The 21,284-nt window shown below is 48.0% G+C and overlaps 1 protein-coding gene and 1 non-coding gene across 2 annotated transcripts in view; one reads left to right on the top strand and one right to left on the bottom strand.

Annotated features, from left to right (window-relative positions):
* LOC116480035 (cytochrome P450 2G1) overlaps window positions 1–21,284 on the bottom strand; it is an 88,863-nt gene that overhangs the window by 22,592 nt on the left and 44,987 nt on the right. The gene's annotated exons all lie outside the window — the stretch shown is intronic.
* Window positions 21,163–21,269, top strand: LOC116481397 (U6 spliceosomal RNA). Its single transcript, XR_004251552.1, has one exon. It is a non-coding gene; the product is annotated as a U6 spliceosomal RNA (small nuclear RNA).

Raw genomic sequence — 21,284 nt, 5'->3', positions numbered from 1 at the left:
AACAGAGCCCTGCCTCCTGGAATTCTGACTCTCCTCAGACCTCTCAGTTGACTCTCTTCCCAACCCCCTTCTCCCACCACACCTGCAGGCGCCAGTATCGATCCCACCTTCTTCCTGAGCCGCACCGTATCCAATGTCATCAGCTCCATTGTCTTTGGGGACCGCTTTGACTATGAGGACAAAGAGTTCCTGTCACTGTTGCGCATGATGCTGGGAAGCTTCCAGTTCACGGCAACCTCCACGGGGCAGGTAACCGGCTGCAGCCCGGCCCGTGATGCCCCTACCACAACCTGCCAACTGCTCTCCTACCTGGAGACAGGTGCCCCAAACTCCCACCCCCCTCCAGACAGTGCCCCTTCAAAATCAGCCCCCAATATTGGACAACTGGAGAGTTGCACCAGAACCCAGGAGGGATGCCCAATACCCAGTCTCCAAGGACACCTGGATAGCTCAACAGATGCTCCCCAAAACAGAGCCTGACGGCAGGATGCATACCCTCAGCTCAGCTCTCTCATCTGGGCATGTGTTCCCATCCCCAACTTACCATAATTTGTGACAGATGCTCCCTACCCAGTTCTTCTGAATATTTTAACACTTGGACAAGTGACTGCGTCAACCCGCCTCCTGCATACCTGAACAGCTGGTGCTGCAAAATCCAGCCCATAATCATTTTACATCTACACGAATGTCCCAGATAAGCCCACTGGAATATCTGGCCAAGCGCCCTCTACTTGACCCATTTATATACCTGAAAACATGGACAGCTGCCCTAACCACACCCTAAACACATAAATATCTAGACAGATTATTCCCTGACACCCAAATAAGTGTTCCCCAACCCTTTCCAATCACACACCTTACAGAGTGCCCCCAGTGCATCCCACTTGGATAGGTAAACACCTGAACAGTTATCCCCTCCACTTCAACATCTTCACCAGCCCCACTTTAATACCTGAACACCCATACAAAAGCCCCCAATCCAGACCCAGGAAGTATCTGGACAGCTGTCTCCAACCAAGCCCACTTGAATGCCTAAATACCTAGACAGGTGCCACTCACCTCATACCAGCCCCACCTGAAGAGCTAAACCCCTGGACAGGTGTCTTCCAACTCAACTTCACTTGAATATCTGAACACCTAGATGTGTGCTCCAATCCAGCCTCGTTTGCATACCTCAAACCTGGATATATGCCTCAGTTCTTCTCACCTAAATTACTAGACCATGGCCCTGACACCTAACTCACGTGAAAACTTACATATAAGTTTCCATCCAACCCCACTGAAATACCTAAACACCTGGACAGATGCCTTTAACTCAGTTCCTTCCTTGCTATGAAACAAATCCCCATTCCCATCAGCTGCCCAAGTGGGTGGATCACTTGAGGCCAGGAGTTCAAGACCAGCCTGGCCAACATGGAGAAACCCCATCTCTACTAAAAATACAAAAATTAGCAGGATGTGGTGGTGCATGCCTGTAATCCCAGCTACTCAGGAGGCTGAGGCAGGAGACTTGCTTGAACCCAGGAAGCAGAGGTTGTGGTGAGCCAAGATCATGCCATTGGACTCCAGCCTGGGCAACAAGAGCGAAACTCTGTTTAAAAAAAAAAAATTCAAAATTAGCAAGGCATGATGGTGCATGCCTGTAATCCCAGCTACAGGAGGCTGAGGCAGGGTAATTGCTTGAACCCAGGAGGCCAAGGTTGCAGTGAGCCGAGATCATGCCATTGCACTCCAGCCTGGGCAACAAGAGCTAGACTCCGTCTCAAAAAAAAAAAAAAGTTGATAATAAAAAGGTTAAGAAAAATGAAGAATAAAGAGGATCAGAGAATGGAGCGGGAATTGAAGGATGACATGCGGTCAAGAGAAGGTCTGGTATTCTCATATACGTCTCAGGGAAATGTAAATTGATAAACCACTTGGAAGAGCTGTTTGGCAGTACCCACTAAGGCTAAAATATACCTTATCCTATGGCCCAACAATACCAAAAATAACTGAATGCACAGATTACAAAACACCTTGTATAAGAATATTCAGGCCAGGCGCAATGGCTCACACTTGTAATCTAAGCACTTTGGGAGGCTGAGGCGGGTGGATCACTTGAGGTCAGGAGTTCGAGACCAGCCTGGCCAACATGGTGAAACCATGTCTCTGCCAAAAAATACAAAAATTAGCTGGGTGTGGTGGTGGGTGCCTGTAATCCCAGCTACTCAGGAGGCTGAGGCAGGAGAATCCCTTGAACCCAGGAGGCGGAGGTTGCAGTGAGCTGAGATCATGCCATTGCACTCCAGTCTAGGCAACAAGAGGGAGACTCCATCTCAAAAGAAAAAAAAGATGTGTGTTTGTATTTGTGTTGGTGCTCATTCTTGTGAATGATTTGGTGTGTGCTTGTATATGTTTGTATGGTTTTATATGTGAGGGTGTGTTTATATTTGAGTAGTGATGGTAGTGTATGATCCTGTGTGTGTCTGCATGTGCTTGTCATGTTTATAGTTGTGTGTCTGTGTGTGGGTGTGTATGGGTGTGTGTGTCTATCCTGGTCCCTGTCTTCGTGTGGCCTATAGATGTTCAATGTCTTTCTCCCTTTTTCTGTGACAGCATTAGACAAAAACACGAGGACAGAAACAGAGAGGGGATGAGAGAGACAAAATTGATGAGACCCAGAGGCAGGGATAGAACAGATGGGGAAAGACAGGGAGACTGTGACCTGGGGATATCAAGACATGGTCCACTGAGAGGCCTGTCTCTCTTGCATTCATATGTCTCTGACTAGCTGGTCAGTTCCCTCCCTGTCTTTTGCTGTCTGTGCCTTTTTCTGATCCTGTGGACCTCTCTGCTTAGCCCCTGTTTCTTCCCCCGGCCCCCTGCCTCTTCCCCACACTCTTCTATTCCCTTCTGTGTCTCTGTTTCTCTAGAATCTGAGGTCCAGAAGCGCAGAGACTGGGTCCAGTTTGATTGATGTCCCCTAGGCTTGGGTCTGTCTCCATCACCTCTGTGAGCCAGTCCCCTCCCTGCCTCTGGCAGGGGTCAGTCCCTAATCACCCAACATGTGAATAAATGTGTCCACATCTGCTCTGTCTGCCTGGTGCTTTCTTTCGCATTTAAAATGGGGAATCCACGTCTTGCTTGCAAAGTTAAACAAACCACTTGCCACCACTGAAGATGCTGATTCAGGGAATGGGGGTGGCTGGGTCAGCACACGTGCACAGGAATGAGATGCGGGCAATGCTTTATCTGAGGCTGAAAGTCAAAGCTGCCAGGAGCAGCTGCACCCCATACTTCCCCGACCCAGGAGGAGAGGACCAGCAAAGTACAACCCGCACTTTCCTGACCTAGGAAAGATGCCACCATGGACTTTCCTGACCCCAGGACCTGGCTCCTGTTGTGGTGTGCAATCTGGCACAGTCTTTATAGCAACACAAGTATGGCCTAATCCGGGTGCTCTGGGTCCTCATCCTAGCCCTGGGGAGCACTGACAGGGAGGCATGAAGTGCTTTCAATAGAGTAATTCACTTAGTTGTCACCCTTTGAGATAGAAATTGTTGTCATCCCCATTTTATAGATGGAGAAAGTGAAACACAGAGGGGTTGAGACCTCTCCCAAGGTCACACAGCAGGCTAAAGGTAGAATCAGTTGTCAAACACAGAGTTTGGTTCTACAGCCTGCTGTTTTAATCACTACCCCGTGATGCCTCTCTCAGCAGAATGTGGAGACAGAGAGAGATAGTAGAGAGTAGGAGGCAGAGAGAGAGAGAGAGAGAGCGTGACGGGCAGAGGAAGAGAATAAGTTCTGGAGAAAGGGGATTCCACAGGTAAACAGCAAGGGAGAAACTGGGTTAAATGACAGGAAACCAATTTGTTACCTGCAGGACTTCTCAGGGCCTTTAGAATATTAATGCGCTTTTAAAATAACGTCAAGAGGGGAGGGGGCTGATAGCAGCTATTCAGACTATTTGGCTTCCCAGCTTTTTCTTTTCCATCACAGCACTCGTCACTATCTCTCAGGTCCAAGGCTCTGAGGGGCACACTCGGGGAAGTCAAAATCAATGACTAACTTGAGTCAGACAAACCTGAGTTCAAATCCCAGCTTCATCATTCATGTGTTGTGCTAAAGATGCTTGGGCAAGTGCAAGCTCAGCTTGGAACCTAAAGTTTCTATATCTGGAAAATATGGATACCTAGTGCTATTGTTTGGCTGTGTCTCCACCCAAATCTCATCTCGAACTGTAGTTACCATAATCCCATATTATGGGAGGGACACAGTGGGGGTGATTGAATCATGGGAGTGGGTTTTCCCATGCTGTTCTTGTGATAGTGAATAAGTCTCATGAGATCTGATGGTTTTAGAAAGGGCAGTTTCTCTGCACATGCTCCCTCTTGCCTGCTGCCATGTAAGACGTGCCTTTGCTAGTTCTTCACCATCCACCGTGATTGTGAGGCCTCTCCAGCCATGTGGAACTATGAGTCCATTAAACCTCTTTTACTCTATAAATTACCCAGCCTCAAGTATGTTGTCATTAGCAGCATGAGAATGGACTAATACAGTAAATTGGTACTGGGAGTGGGACACTGCTGTAAAGATACCCGAAAATGTGGAAGCTACTTTGGAACTGAGTAACAGGCAGAGGTTGGAACAGTTTGGAAGACTCACAGGAAAACAGGAAAATGTGGGACAGTTTGAAACTTCCTAGAGATTTGTTGAATGGCTTTGACCAAAATGCTGATAGTGATATGGACAATAACATCCAGGCTGAAGTGGTTTCAGATGGAGAAGGGGAACTTGGGAACTGCACTAAAGGTCACCATTGCTATGGAAAGAGACTGGTGGCATATTGCCCCTGCCCAAAAGATCAGTGGAACTTTGAACTTGAAAGAAATGATTTAGGGTATCTGGCAGAAGAAATTTCTAAGCAGCAAAGCATTCAAGAGGAAGCAGAGAATAAAAGTTTGGAAAATTTGCAGCCTGAAGATGCAATAGAAAACCCCAATTCCGGCCAGGCGCGGTGGCTCACGCTTGTAATCCCAGCACTTTGGGAGGCCGAGGCGGGCGGATCATGAGGTCAGGAGATCGAGACCACGGTGAAACCCCGTCTCTACTAAAAATACAAAAAAAAATTAGCCGGGCGTGGTGGCGGGCGCCTGTAGTCCCAGCTACTCAGAGAGGCTGAGGCAGGAGAATGGCGTGAACCTGGGAGGCGGAGCTTGCAGTGAGCTGAGATTGCGCCACTGCACGCCAGCCTGGGCGACAGAGCGAGACTCCGTCTCAAAAAAAACAAAACAAAACAAAACAAAACCCAATTCCTGGGGAGAAATTCAAGCCAGCTGCAGAAATTTGCATAAGTAACCAGGAGAAGAATGTGCTCCAGGATAATGGGGAAAAGGTCTCCAGGGCTCCCCTGCTGTGTGCAGCCTTGGGACTTGGTGCCCTGCCTCCCAGCCACTCCAGCCTTGACTAAAGGTGGCCAAGGTACAGCTCAGGCTTTTGCTTCAGAGGGTGCAAGCCCCAAGCCTTTAAAACTTCCACGTGGTGTTGGGCCTGTGGTGCACAGGAGACAAGAACTGAGGTTTGGGAACCTCCACCTAGATTTCAGAGGATGTATGGAAACACCAGGATGTCCAGGCAGAGGTCTGCTGCCGGGGCAGAGCCCTCATGGAGAACCTTTGCTAGAGCAGTGCAGCAAGGAAATACAGGGTTGGAACCCCCACACAGAGCCCCCACTGGGGCACTGCTTAGTGGAGCTGTTAGAAGAGGGCCACCGTCCTCCAGACCCCAGAATGGTAGATCCAACAACTTGCACTGTGCACCTGGAAAAGCCGCAGACACTCAATGCCAGCCCATGAGGGCAGCCAGGAGCGGGGCTGTACTCTGCGAGCCACAGGGGCAGGGCTGCCTGAGGTCATGGGAACCCACCTCTTGCAACAGCGTGACCTGCATGTGAGACATGGTGTCAAAGGAGATCATTGTGGAGCTTTAAGATTTGACTGCCCTGCTGGATTTTGGACTTGCATTGGGCCTGTAGCCCCTTCGTTTTGGCCAATTTCTCCTTTTGGAATGGGTGTATTTACCCAGTGGCTGTACCCACATTGTATCTAGGAAATAATTAACTTGCTGTTAATTTTACAGGTTTATAGTCAGAAGGAACTTGCCTCATTTCAGATGAGACTTTGAACTGTGGACTTCTGAGTTAATGCTGAAATGAGTGAAGTCCTTGGGGGACTGTTGGGAAGGCATGATTTATTTTGAAATGTGAGGACATGAGATTTGGGAGGCATTGGGGTGGAATGATATGGTTTGGCTGTGTCCCCACCCAAATCTCATTTTGAAATATAGTTCCCATAATCCCCACATGTCATGGGAGGGACCCAGTGAGAAGTAATTGAATCATGGGGGTGAATTTTCCCATGCTGTTTCGTGATAGTGAATAAGTCTCACGAGATCTGATGGTTTTACAAAGGGCAGTTTTCCCTGCACACACTCTCTCTCTTGCCTGCTGCCGTGTAAGATGTGTCTTTGCTCCTCCTTTGCCTTCTGCCATGATTGTGAGGCCTCCCCAGCCATGTGGAACAGTGAGTCCATTAAACTTCTTTTTCTTTATAAATTACCCAGTGTCAAGTATGGGTCCATTGGCAGCATGAGAATGAACTAATACACCTTCCCTATAGAGTCATTGCGAGGATGGAAATGAGACTCAATATGCCAGGGGAAGGACACATTGTTAAGTGTTTGATGAATGTGTAATTGACACAGGGAGAGACATAGACATTCAGAGAGAGGTGGAGGGAGCTAGAGACAGGCCTAGGGAGCTAGACATGGGCCAAGGGAGCTAGAGACTGCAGGCGGGCTGCTGAAGCTGGAGACATGTCAAGGAGGCTAGAGACTGGCCCAGGGAGGTAGAGATTGTCAGGGAGCTAGAGATGGGCCAGGGAGCTAGAGATGGGCTGATGGAGCTAACGAGGGGCTGAGGAAACAGGAATCGCTCAAGCTAGCTGAGAAGCTGAGGGAAACGCTTCATGAAGGATCAAAGCTGGACCTCCCAGGACTCCTCCTGCCTCTCCCCAGATTTGTGGGAGTCTGCAGGGATTACTTCCTCATCCTGATTTGCCCAGCCTTAACTCAAGTAGGGCTGAGACTGCAGTTTTCTGGACAGAGTACCTATACTAGGCCATTCTTGTCTTGCTGTAAAGAAATACCTGAGACTGGGTAATTTATGAGGAAAAGAGGTCTAATTGACTTATGGTTCTGCAGGCTATACAAGCATGGTGCAGCCATCAGCTCAGCTTCTGGGGAAGACTTACGGAGCATTTACTCACAGCAGGGGGCAGAGCAGAGCAGGCAGGTCACATGGCGAGAGCCAGAGCAAGAGAGAGAGTGGCAGGGAGGGGCCACACTTTACAACACCAGCTCTTACAGGAACTCACTATCAAGAGGACAGAACCAAGCCATGATGGATCCGCCCCCATGACCCAAACACCTCCCACCAGGTCCCACTTCCAGCGCTGGAGACTACAATTCAACATGAGATTTGGGTGGTGACAAATATGCAAACTACATCAGTACCATAATGCAATAGCTGAGACTAAAGTCACCCCAAATCCCAGCACCTCCACTTATATGTTGTGTGACTCTGGACAATTGACTCCATGTGTCTGAGCCTCAGTCTCCTATATAATGGGCATAATGATATTACCTACACTATGTGGTTGAAAGGATCCAGGGAGTTGATGGTACATAGTAAACACTCAGAAATTTTAGCTATTTTGATGATTATTACAACCAGATGTCTATTTCCAGTGCCAAAGCCCAAATGATCTCATAAAACCTGTTAGGTCACATTCCCCCTCTACTCAAAACTCTCCCATGGCTCTCATCTCACTTGGAGTAAAAGCCAAAAGCATTTGGCCTGGCCGCAAACCCCCTCTCTGAGCCCATCTCCTACACTCTCTTCCTAACTCGCTCCAGCACTCTTGGCTTCCTCCATATCCTTGCAGATTCCAGGGTTTCTCCCACCTCAGCACCTTTGCACCAGCTGTTCCCTCGGCCTGGAATGCTCTTCACTCAGACTGCATCACCGCTCACTTCTTTCTCTCCTTCAGAACTTGCTCAGAAGTTACCTTCTCAGAGGAGCCCTTCCCCAGCCCCCATATGCACAACTAGTTACACAATTTTTAGGGGAGTGTCTTTTTGGTTTGGTCTGAGTAGGGTATTTGTGTCTGTCGGGGGGAATGGGTGATAGATGTCACAGGGGAGCCACAACTATTTGGGCTGGTGGCACGGGGGTAAAAGAATTTACCAAAACACTTGTAGATAAAGAAAGGCAGAAGTATTAGAGAATGTATGAAAATACGTTGCCTGGGAGTGAGGACGGAGAGGTGACAGAGACAGAACTTGTGGAAGAATTCTGAGCAGAGAAGGGACTTGCTCTGATTTATGTTTTAAAAGGACTTCTCTAGCTGCAGGCCTGTCTGTACCCAGGCAGCCTCTGAGGCAGGTGTGGGCAGGAGAGGAGCCCCAAAGGTTATGTCCTTCAGTCCCCACAGGAGCAGGGTGACAGGCTCGGGTTCCCACCCATGCTTTAGGCTCTGAGCCCAGAATGTAGGGGAGAGGATTGCCAGCTTTCACCTGGCTCCCGCCCAACTCAGTCCTTGAGTAAGATCAGTGATGCAGAGCGAGCTTGCGCAGTGGGTAATTCAGAGAACCCTGTTTCATAACATCAGCGGCAGGGTTTGCTCTCTGCTGTCTCCCTGTGGAGTGGTGAGTTTATAGCAAGAATGGGCCTTCGAATCTGGATCTTCAGGATTCAGTCCAGCTGACACCACCTGTCCTGGCTTAATCATTAACAGCACCTCTTCGACTCTCAAAACAATCGTGGTGTGCACAAGAAATTACATAGCTCTAGTTTTAATGCACTTTGATCTTATAGCCCGGTTATTATCTCCCCCCAAAAATGGTACAGCTTCAAAGAGTAAATAATGTCATAAATAGGTTGAATGTTAGAATTGTGAATTTCGGCCTGGTGCGGTGGCTCAAACCTGTAATCCCAACACTTTGGGAGGCTGAGGCGGGCAGATCACTTGAGGTCAGGAGTTCGAGACCAGCCTGGACAACATGGCAAAAATCCCATCTCTACTAAAAATACAAAACTTAGCCAGGCATGGTGGTGGGCACCTGCAATCCCAGCTACTGGGGAGGCTGAGGCACGAGAATCGCTTGAACCCCGAGGCAGAGGTTGCAGTGAGCCAAGATCGATAAATAAAAGAATTGTGAATTCTTCAAGCAACAAAAACAACTGGCCTTTATTAACTGCTCACTCTGTGCCAGGCAATGTTGTAAACATTTTACCGTTGCTAACTCATTTAACCCTTCCGCAACTTTTTTGGGCAACTTTTTATGTATTTACTTACTTATTTAATTTCAGTAGCTTTGGGGGTATGAGTGGTTTTTGGTTACATGGATGAACTGTATAATGGTGGAGTCTGAGGTTTCAGTGCACCTGTCATCCGAGTAGTGTATATTGTACCCAGTATATAGTTTTTTATCCTTTGCTCCCATCCCACCTTCCCCCCTTCTGAGTCTCCAATGTCCATTGTACCCATCTGTATGCCTTTGCATCCTCATAGCTTAGGTCCCACTTATAATAAAGAACATACAGTACTTGGTTTTCCATTCCTGAGTGACTTCATTTAGAATAATGGCCTCCAGCTCCATCCAAGTTGCTGCAAAGACATTATTCCTTCTTTTATGACTGAGTAGTATTCCATGGTGTATGATATATACCACGTTTTAATCCACTCAGGGCTGATGGGCTGAGTAGATTAAAATCCACAGGTTGGTTCCATATCTTTGCAATTGTGAATTGTGCTGTGATAAACATATACATGCTGGTGTCCTTTTGATATAACTACTTCTTTTCCTGTGGGTAGATACCTAGTAGTGGGATTGCTGGATCAAATGGTAGATCTACTTTTAGTTCTTTAAGAAATCCACACACTGTTTTCCATAGAAGTTTCACCAATTTACATTCGCACCAGCAGTGTACAAGCGTTCCCTTTTCACCACATCCACACCAACATCTATTATTTTTTGATTTTTTAATAATGGCCATTCTGGCTGGGATAGGGTAGTATCTCATTGTGGTTTTATTTTATTTTTGAAACAGGGTCTCTTTGTCACCCAGGCTGGAGTGCAGTGGCACGATCACCGCTCACTGTAGGCTCAACTGCCTGGGCTCAAGCAATCCTCCTGCCTCAGCCTCCCCAGCAACTGGGACTATAGGTGTACACCTGGAAATTTTTTTTTTTAGAGATGGGGTCTTACTATGTTGCCCAGGCTAGTCACAAGCTCCTTGGCTCAGGCATTCCTCCCTGTTTGGCCTGCCCAAGTGCTGAGATATGGTTTGGCTGTGTCCCCACCCAAATCTCATCTAGAATCGTAGCTCCCATAATCCTCACGTGTCGTGTGAGGGACCTGGTGGGAGGTGATTGATTCACAGGGGTGGGTCTTTCCCATGCTGTTCTCATGATAGTGAATAAGTCTCACAAGATCTGGTGGTTTTATAAAGGGCAGTTCCCCTGCACACGCTCTCTTGCCTGCCACCAGGTAAGATATGCCTTTGCTCCTCCTTCACCTTCCATCATGATTGTGAAGCCTCCCCAGCCCTGTGGAACTGTGAGTCCATTAAACCTCTTTTTCTTTATAAATTACCCAGTCTTGGGTATTTCTTCATAGGAGTATGAAACATGCTGGGGTTACAGGCATGAGCCACCGCGCCTGGCCTTCATCGTGATTTTTAACTGGTATTTCCCTGATGTGAGTCCTCCACACAACTTTAAGAGGTAGGAGCTGGCCGGGCGCAGTGGCTCACGCCTGTAATCCCAGAACTTTGGGAGGCCGAGGTGGGCGGATCACCTGAGATGAGGAGTTCGAGACCAGCCTGGCCAACATGGCAAAATCCCATCTCTACTAAAAATACAAAAATTAGCCGGGCGTGGTGGTGTGCACCTGTAGTCCCAGCTACTCAGGAGGTTGAGGCAGGAGAATCGCTTGAATCCGGGAGGTGGAGGTTGCAGTGAGCCAAGACTATGCCACTGCACTCCAGCCTGGGCACCACAGCGAGACTCCGTCTCAAAATAAAAAATAAAAAAAAAAAAAAAAATAAGAAGAAGAAGAAGAAGAAGAAGAAGAAGAAGAAGAAGAAGAAGAAGAAGAAGAAGAAGAAGAAAAGAAGAAGAAGAAGAAGAAGAAGAAGAAGAAGAAGAAGAAGAAGAAAAGAAGAAGTAGGAGCTAATGTCTCCATTTTACAGATGAAGAAACCAAGGCATGGATGTTACCAGCTGGTAAATAGGGAAAGCCAATACCTAATGATATCCTGCATCACTCCATTATGCTGCCTCTCCAGTCATAGAGTTATGACTATTTAGAATTCTATGTGAATAATAATCTCAACGTGCATGTACTGAGTGCTTCCTGGATCAGCAGCCCTTCATGGACCATGTTATTTAAGTTTCACAACAAGCCTGTGGAGTAAGTATCATGAGCCACATTTCAGTTTTATTCATTCACTCACTCAACAAATATTGACTCAGCTGTGAATAAAATGGACAGCAATCCCTGCTCTCAAGCATTGTTTGGAAACAAATAATAAAATAAATAAATAAACAAAACAACAACAACAAAAAACACCTAAAGCCCCTACCCAACAATCAACAGGCGATGTCCAGGAAGATTGTGACCGCACAGTACTCAACCTATGAGGAACCGGGGGAGGGACCTGCGCATTAGGGGATAAATTGCTTGTTGAATCTGTACTGGGTGTGCCTGCTCATCAGACACCCCATCTTGCAAGACCATCATTAAAAGTCTCATTTTCGCTGATCTCCGGGTTTCTGAGTCCATTCTTTGGGTTTGGACAGGTGAGTTTGTTTCTCACAAGCTGGTGGCCATGCGGAGAACTCTGCTTGCGTGGAGTGAGACTCTGGCCAAGAGGCAAGATGACTCCCACTTGATTTATGTGGCCCGCTCTGTCCGAGTGTCCTGGCTCCCCACAGAAGCCATAGGCAAACCTGAAACTGTTATTTCGAAGACAACAGAAGTGGCACAGGTAGAAAAGCAGGTACTGCGGCAACCAGGCAACCTCGTGCATGAGACAAGGTAGAAAAACGGGACTATAAGTACTGCCTTGGTGTTTGGGCATTTTCAGAGGTCTCAGGGTGTGCGAGAAACCTCCAGTAAGCAGGGGCTGAATTAACAGGGAAAAGCTCAGACATAGAAACTAACTGAAAATGGGAAACAGGAATTCTAGGGACAAGGAGCAAAGGAAAGAGGGAAGATTCTGACATTCTCCCAGAGAATCCATTGGGGAGAATGTTGCAGGTTTAAAGGGATAATCCTCAAATAAGGGATAAGGAAAAGCAAAAGATGATAAAGTATTGCTCTCTTATCTGGCCCAAAGAGCCCATTCGTCAGCCTTTGGCCTTTTGGCCTAAGTTTGGCTCAGATGAAGACTGGGTATGTCAAGCTTTAATTATCTGTGTGAATGATAAAACCCCATCCTCACAAGAGGAGATGGGTTATGCTCTTTGTTGGATTAGTAAATTAACCCCATGTTCTCTCTTAAAAAGGAAGAAAAAAAGCATAGTAAAGAGCCCTCGGCTGGGCGCAGTGGCTCACACCTGTAATCCCAGCACTTTGGAAGGCTGGGGCGGGCAGATCACTAGGTCAGGAGTTTGAGACCAGCCTGCCCAACATAGTGAAACCCCATCTCTACTAAAAATACAAAAAAAATTAGCCAGGCATGGTGGCGTGTGCCTATAATCCCACCTACTCAGGAGGGTGAGGCAGGAGAATCTTTGGAACCCGGGAGGTGGAGGTTACAGTGAGCAACCCAGGAGGCAGAGGTTGCAGTGCAAGATCACACCATTGCACTCTAGACTGGGCGACAAGAGTGACATTCCATCTCTAGAAAAAAAAAAGTGAAGAAGCAGCTACTGAAAAGAGAGGAACTGTGATAAAGAGAGATTGCACAGGAGCCTGGGGAGGTATTGCTCTCTGATGAGCAGAGCAGGAGGCAGAGGCATGGCTGAAGTGACCTCAAGGGACTCCATATCTGATGCCCAGAAACTGAAATATCTGCCCTGGACCTAAATGAGTGGCACTTGAACAATCTCAAAGTAATAGTTGAAGGCAAGTCGTGGTGGCTCACACCTGTGATTCCAGCACTTTGGGAGGCCTAGGCAGGTGGATCACTTGAGGCCAGGAGTTCAGGACCAGCCTGACCAACATGGCAAAACCTCATGTCTACTAAAAATACAAAAGAAAATTAGCCGGGTGTGGTGGGTGCATGCCTGATGTTGGACTTCAAGCCTTCAGAGCTGTGAAACAATCAACTTTTGTTGAAGCCACTCGGTCAATGATAGTTTGTTATGCAGCTCTAGTGGACTAATACAAAGGGTCTTCACAGATTGACATTCAGAGCTCACCCATCCATTGCATCATTTATTCCACAAACATTGATATCCATTTCTTGCCTTCTTAGGGCTGGCGTTCTAGCACCATAGGTAAACAAACACATGACATCGTGCTGGGTTGGGCTCAGTGGCTCACGCCTGTAATCCCAGCTCTTTGGGAGGCTGAAGTGGGAGGATTGCTCGAGCCCAGAAGTTCAAAAACAGCCTTGGCAATACAGCGAGACCCAATCTCTACAAAAAAAAATTTTTAAGTGAGCCAGGTTGGTGATGCACAACTGTGGTCCCAGCTAGTTGGGAAGCTGAAGTGGGAGGATTGCTTGAGCCCAAGAGGCAGAGGCTGCAGTGAGCTGAGATCACACCACTGCACACCAGCCTGGGTGACAGAATGAGACTCTGTCTCGAAAAAGCAAAAAGCAAGAAACAAAAAAAAATCATGCTGGGTAGTATTAAGTGCTATGAAGAAAAGTAAAACTGGATGAGAGGAGAGAGAGGGTAGGTCGCTGCTTTAGCAGGGCAGTCAGGCGAGAGAAGGGCACATGAGCAGTGGGCTGGATGCACCAAGGTCATGAGTCGTGAAAATACCTGAGAACTGGACACAAAAGTTGACCCAACAGTGACCTGTCTATCCTTTGGACTTTTATCCCAAGAGAAGAGATGATGGACATGATCAGACTTGCATTTAATGAGAGGCCTGTGGCTGCTGTGAGGAGGGGGACACATAGACCAGCTGGGAAACCATACAGGAAACCCAGCAAGGCGTCTGCACTATAGAAGTCATATCAGTCTGCTGGGGATGCTGTAACAAAGCCCCGCCACAGACTAGGTGGCTTCTACAGAAATGTGTTGGCTCACAGTTGTGGAGGCTGGGAGCCCAAGGTCTAGGTGTCTGCAGGGTTGGTTTCTGAGGGCTGTGAGGCAGGATCTGTTCCACACTTTTCTCCTAGTTTCTGGTAGTTTGCTGCCCATCTTTGGTGTTTCTTGGCTTGTAGGTGCATTACCCCATCTCTGCTTTCATCTTTACGTGGCCTTCCTGGGTATCTCTGTGTCCAAATTTCCCTTCTTTTATAGAGACAGTCATATTGAGGCTGGGCAACAAAGTGAGACCCCTGTCTCTACCAAATTCTTTTAATTAGCCAGACATGATGGCACATGCCTATAGTCCTGGCTACTTGAGAGGCAGAGGCAGGAGGGTGGCTTGAGGTCAGGAGTTCGAGACCAGACTGGGCAGCATAGCAAGAGCCACCTCTACAAAAATATAAAATAAAATAATTAGCTGGACATGATGGTGCACCCTGTAGTCCAAGCTATTTAGGAGGCTGAGGTGGGAGGATTGTTTGAGCCCAAGAGTTCAAGACTACAGTGAGCTATGATGACACCCCTGCACTCCAGCCTGGGACAGAAAAACACTCCAACTCTTTTTTTTTTTTTTTTTTTTTTTGAGACAGAGTCTTGCTCTGTTGCCCAGGCAGAAGTGCAGTGGCACAGTCTTGGCTCACTGCAACCTCTGACTCCTGAGCTGAAGCAATTTTCCTGCCTCAGCCTTCCTGGTAGCTGGGATCAGAGGTGCGCACCACCACACCTGGCTAATTTTTGTATTTTAGTAGAGATGGGGTTTCACCATGTTGGCCAGGCTGGTCTTGAACTCCTGACCTCAAGCAATCCACCCGCCTCGGCCTCCCAAAGTGCTGGGATTACAGGCGTGAGCCACTACACCGCCAAGACTCCAACTCTTAGACAAACAAAAAGACAGTCATAGTGTATTCAAACCAAGCTAATGACCTCATCTTAGCTTGATCATCTGCAAAGACCCTTTCTCCAAATAAGATCACATTCACAGGTCCTGGGGTTTAAGATTTCAATATCTTTTGGGAGCACAAAATTCAAAGTATAACAATGATGGAGATGAAGAGAAACGGACATGTTCCAAAGACATTTAGGAGGCAAAATCAATGACTCAGGGATGGGTTACATATGGCCAGTCGGGGAGAGAAATGTGTTGAGCATGAACCTGGAACGATGAAACAGATGGAAATTTTCTTAGTAGAGATGGGGTTTCACCATCTTGGCTAGGCTGGTCTCAAACTCCTGACCTCAAGTGATCCGCCCACCTCGGCCTCCCAAAGTGCTGGGATTACAGGCATGAGCCATCACGCCTGGCCTTAGATGAAAAATTTCCAAACACGCACGGGGCTGGGGGCTGCTGTGGTCTTGCCAACTGCTCCAGGCATGCATGTTGGGGGCCACAGCATCCCTGTCCGTGGGGATGTCATCCAGAATAGTCCCTGCCCCTGGAAAGGTGGAAACTGCAAGAGACATCCCCATTACAGATTGAATCCAGGAACCTTACAATGAATTTTTTGAAACTTAAAAATAGAGACTTTTAGTGCTGTGGGATCATAGACTCATAGAATAATAACTGTGAACATTTACAGAGCCCATCTAGGTCTGAGCATTGCATTGTGCAATTTACATTCACGACCTTATTTAACCCTCCCATTGCCTTCCAAGTCAGAGATCCCCATTCTCTAAATAAGGAACAGCTCAGAGGGAGAACGGTCTCTGGGGTCTCCAGGGTTAGAATGTGACAGATTTGGGCCGGGCACAGTGCTCACGCCTGTAACCCCAGCACTTTGGGAAGCCGAGGCAGGCAGATCACTTGAGGCCAGGTGTTCGAGACCAGCCTGGCCAACATGGTGAAACCCTGTCTCTACTAAAAATACAAAAATTAGCCAGGTGTTGTGGCATGTGCCTGTAATCTCAGCTACTCGGGAGGCTGAGGCACAAGAATCGCTTGAACCCAGGATGTGGGGGTTGCAGTGAGCCGAGATTGTGCCACTGCACTCCAGCCTGGGCAACAGAGTGAGACTCCATCTCAAACAAACAAAAAAAGCTCTCATTACAGAGCCTGCTGCAGGCCGGAACTACCTAAATATTTGACAGGCATTGTACAGCTTGGCCCCCATTTCACAGATGAAGAAACCGAGGCTCAGAGATGCTAAGCCATTTTCCCAAAGTCACCAGCAAGTAGAATGCCCAAGGTGTGGCTTGAATCCAAGACTGTTGTCTCTCTCCAAAGTCCCCCTCGGAGCAGCAGAAGGGACCACCTCACCTACCCTGACACTTGAAGATGAAAGAAGTGTGGACCAGAGAAGGAAAGACCTCATGCAAGATCCATAGCAAACTGTGGCCGAGGAAACTGGGATGGCAATGGGGAAGAAGTAGAGCTCTTGCATCAGAGCCCTGTATCTGAGCCAAGCGAGGTGGCTCATGCCTGTAATCTCAGCACTTTGGAAGGCTGAGGCGAGCGGATCACGAAGTCAGGCATTTGAGACCAGCCTGGCCAACATGGTGAAACCCTGTCTCTACTAAAAATACAAAAATTAGCTGGGCATGGTGGTGCGTGCCTGTAATCCCAGCTACTCAGGAGGCTGAGGCAGGAGAATCGCTTCAGCTTGGGAGGTGGAGGTTGCAGTGAGCTGAGATCAGGCCATTGCACTCCAGCCTGGGCAACAGAGCAAGAAAAAAAACAGCCCTGTATCTGTAGACATTTCTCTGTGTATCTCTCTCACACCCTTCTTGAGAAGGACATAAACTCTGTGGACAAAGCAGGCATGGGCCCTTAATCTCCTGAGGAGTTCTTCTGAACTTTCTTTGAGACAGAGTCTCACTCTGTCACCCAGGCTGGAGTGCAATGGAGCCATCTCGGCTCACTGCAACTTCCACCTCCCAGGTTCCAGTGATTCTCCTGCCTCAGCCTCCCGAGTAGCTGGGATTACAGGCGCATGCCACCACGCCTGGCCAATTTTTGTATTTTTAGTAGAGATGGGGTTTCACCATGTTGGCCAGGCTGGTCTGGAACTCCTGACCTCACGTGATCTGCCTGCCTCGGCCTCCCAAAGTGCTGGGATTACAGGTGTGAGCCACCATGCCCCACCCACAGGGTTGTTTTGAAGGCTCAGTGAGGACACGTGTGTCCTAGACCTGGCACATAAGAGTTGGTCAAATACATGTACTGCTCCCCACCCTTCTAATAAACCAAATGCAGCTGTGGAATGGCGGGGGGAGGCACAGGGATAGCTGAGCAAGGAGGGGATCCTGGGGCTCCAGGGGCAGGCGGGGGACTCAGATGCTCAGATCTGATATGGAGCCCCGTGACTGTGAACTCCACTGAGATTTTGGGTTCTTTAATACAACAGTTAACCTTTCCTTGACTATGACACCCAGGAGCCATCCTATCCTAGCCCTTGGACTCCATCTGGTGCCGGAATGGGCCAGGGCTTGGCTATCTCAAAATATCAGCTGATAACAGGTCAGTAAATATTCTGAGAAGATGAAAAATGGACAACCTGAACCCCAAGCCTTGCTTCCACCTAAACGGCGACCCCAGACCTTGGTCACATTCTGAGACCAGATCCTGGTCACTCAGTGAGCACTGGACCGGGACCACCCGTCCACGCTACTGACTCCACACTGATCCTGGCCACAGCCTGAGCCATGAATGGCACCTCGGGGAGGAGGAACAGCAAGAGAAAAGGGCAGGAGGCTTGGAACTGTGTTGTGTTTGGCTAGAGTAACAAGAGAAAAAGCTTAGCCCAGAGGGTCCATCGGGGGAAATTTGGGGACACGGACCATGAGAGGTCCTTTGGACTCTTAGAAAAATCTCTGAATGTCCCACCGAGGAGTTTTGACTTTTTCCTAGGGCCTTTGGAACCATGGGAGATTTTAAGTAGGGGAAGTCACAATCAAATTTGTGCTGTAGAAAAATCACTCTAAAGCTGGGCGCGGTGGCTAATGCCTGTAATCGCAGCCTGGACAACATAGCGAGACCATGTCTCTAAAAAAATAAGAAAATTAGCTGGGGGTGGTAGCATGAGCCTGTAGCCCCAGCTACTCAGGAGACTAAGGAGGAAGGATCGATTGAGCCCAGGAGTTTGAAGCTACAGTGAGCTGTGATTGCGCCACTGCACTCCAGCCTGAGCGACAGAGCAAGACCCTGTCAAAGAAAAGAAAAGAGAAAGGAAAAGGAAGGAAAGAAGGAAAGAAGGAAGGAAGGAAGGAAGGGAAAGGAGGGAGGGAGGGAGGAAGGAAGGAAAGGAAAGGAGGGAAGGAGGGAGGGAGGGAAGCTCTGTACCCTGAGGGGAATCCACAGAACTGGACCTGCTGACAGATGTTGGCTAAGTTACCAATGGCTGGTGGGAACAAGGATATCTATCAGGGCATCTACAGGAAAACAGCCTGAAAAACGTCTATATTAATTAAGGTAAAGGCCAGGTTGTTGTAACCAACAGATCCCAAAATGCAGTCACTCAAATAAAATACAAGTTTCTTTCTCTATTTTGTGTCCGTCTTGAAGTAGACAGTTAGTCCAGCACGGCAAGCTGGCTCCCCTCCTTGTGGTCAATCATGGACCCAGATTCCTTCAAACTCGTTGCTCCGCTATAGTTCAGTGGTTCTCGACGTGCAGCCTCCAGACCTGCAGCATCAGCATCACCCTGGAACTTTTTTTTTTTTTAGACAGACAGGGTCTTGCTCTGTCACCCAGGCTGCAATGCAGTCGTGTGATATCAGCTCACTGCAGCCTCCACCTCCTGTGCCCAAGCAATCCTACTGCCTTAGCCTCCCAAGTAGCCAGGACTATAGGCATGCACCATATACCCAGCCGTCTGAAACTTGTTAAAAACTCAAATTCTTAAACCCCACCCCAGACCAGCTAAATCAGAAACCCAAAACCTGTGTTTCAACAAGGCCTGCAGGCAGTTCTGAGGCATGCTTTCAGCAGGGCATCACTACCCTACAGTATTACCATGATCTTCATGGTCAAAGAGCAGAAGATTTTGTACGGCTTTTTTCCCCCCGCCCCCCCCCCCCTTTTTTTTTTTCGAGATGGAGTTTCACTCTTGTTGCCCAGGCTGGAGTGCAATGGCACAATCTCAGCTCACTGCAACCTCCACCTCCCGGGTTCAAGCAATTCTCGTCTCAGCCTCCCGAGTAGCTGGGATTACAGGCATGCACCACCACACCTGGCTAAGGTTGTATTTTTAGTAGAGACGGGGTTTCTCCATGTTGGTCAGGCTGGTCTCGAACTCCTGACCTCAGGTGATCCACCTGCCTCGGCCTCCCAAAGTACTGGGATTACAGGCATGAGCCGCTGAGTCTGGCTCCCTTTTCTCTTTTCTTTTCTTTTCTTTTTTTTTTTTTTTTTGAGATGGAATCTCACTCTGTCACCCAGGCTGGAGTGCAGTGGCATAATCTCGGCTCACCACAACCTCCACCTCCCCAATACAAGTAATTCTCCTGCCTCAGCCTCCTGAGTAGCTGGGATTACAGGTGCGCACCACCACACCCAGCTAATTTTTGCATTTTTAGTAGAAATGGGGTTTCGCCATGTTGGTCAGGCTGGTCTTGAACTCCTGACCTCAGGTGATCCACCCACCTCGGCCTCCCAAAGTTCTGGGATTACAGGCATGAGCCACCGCACCTGGCTGGTTTTCTACTTCTTGAGTCATCCACTCCAGTACAGAAGATGGAAGGGATGGAAGACCTCTGGCTGTTCAAAGACCTCAGGCCCAGAAGAAACTTGAATTTTGGGCACACAACATGAGTTACGAGGGTGAGGAAGTCCAGTCTAGCATAATGGTGAGTAATATGGGTTCTGGAGACAGGCTGCCTTATTTTAAATCCCAAATGTGTGACTTTCCACAAGTAACATCTCCTTGAGCCTCAGTTCCCTCTTCCACAATATGGGGATCATGACAGTATTATCTGTCTCATGACGTTGCTATGAGAATTCATGGTGTTATGTCCCTGACACATAACAAGCCCTCAAGTGTTAGTTTAATATTAGTCTTAATATTTTAAGGTTGATAGGAGTTGCTTTTTGTGCCAAGCCTTGCATTAAAGGATTTCCTACATTATCACATTGAATCCTCATGGTGTAGCCATCATGATTGCTTTATGTTATACAGAGATAGGTTTTGTTAAAATACTCATTTTATAAAGGAGGAAACTGAAGGGCAGACTGGTGAAGTCATTTACATATATCAAAGGAAATACAGATTGTAGGTGCTGGAACTGGAATTCTAACTCAGGTATGATTGACGTAGCCTCAAGTCTTCATCACCTCTCAAGAAAACCAGCTTTCTGCCTAGCATGGTGGCTCACGCTTGTAATCCCAGCACTTTGGGAGGCTGAGGTAGGTGGATCACAGGAGGTCAAGAGTTCAAGACCAGCCTGGCCGACATGGTGAAACCCCATCTCTACTAAAAATACGGGTGTGGTGGCGGGCGCCTGTAATCCCAGCTACCTGGGAGGCTGAGGCAGGAGAACTGCTTGGACCCTGGAGGCAGAGGTTGAGGTGACCCGAGATTGTGCCACTGCACTCCAGCCTGGGCAACAGAGCGAGATTCCGTCTCAAAAAAAAAAAAAGAAAAAAAAAAGTAATGAAATGAATAAAATGAGTCCTAGAGCCAGTAAATGTCGTAAATGTCTCAGCTAGTCAGGTAGTAAAAGGTCTCAACTAGGCAGTGGCAGAGCAGGATTCAAATTCAGGGCTGTTGTGATGCCTCCGCAGACTCTGAGCGCCACCTGGTGGTAACTTGCCTGTGCCTCTTCTGACCTGGAAGAACAGCAACTAACACACTAACACAGCATTTGCTATGGGCCAGCCACTGTTCTAAGTGCTTTACTTAGATTTAGCTTTTTTGTGCTCGCTTCAGCAGCACATATACTAAAATTGGAACGATATAGAGAACATTAGCATGGCCCCTGTGCAAGAATGACACCCAAATTCGTGAAGCGTTCCATATTTTTAAGAAATGTCCCAGC

This window comes from Hylobates moloch, unplaced genomic scaffold, assembly GCF_009828535.3.
Source record: "Hylobates moloch isolate HMO894 unplaced genomic scaffold, HMol_V3 SCAFFOLD_13, whole genome shotgun sequence".
Lineage (NCBI taxonomy): Eukaryota > Metazoa > Chordata > Mammalia > Primates > Hylobatidae > Hylobates > Hylobates moloch.
Note: the sequence above shows the minus strand (reverse complement) of the source record. Positions and strands in the feature narration are given on the sequence as shown.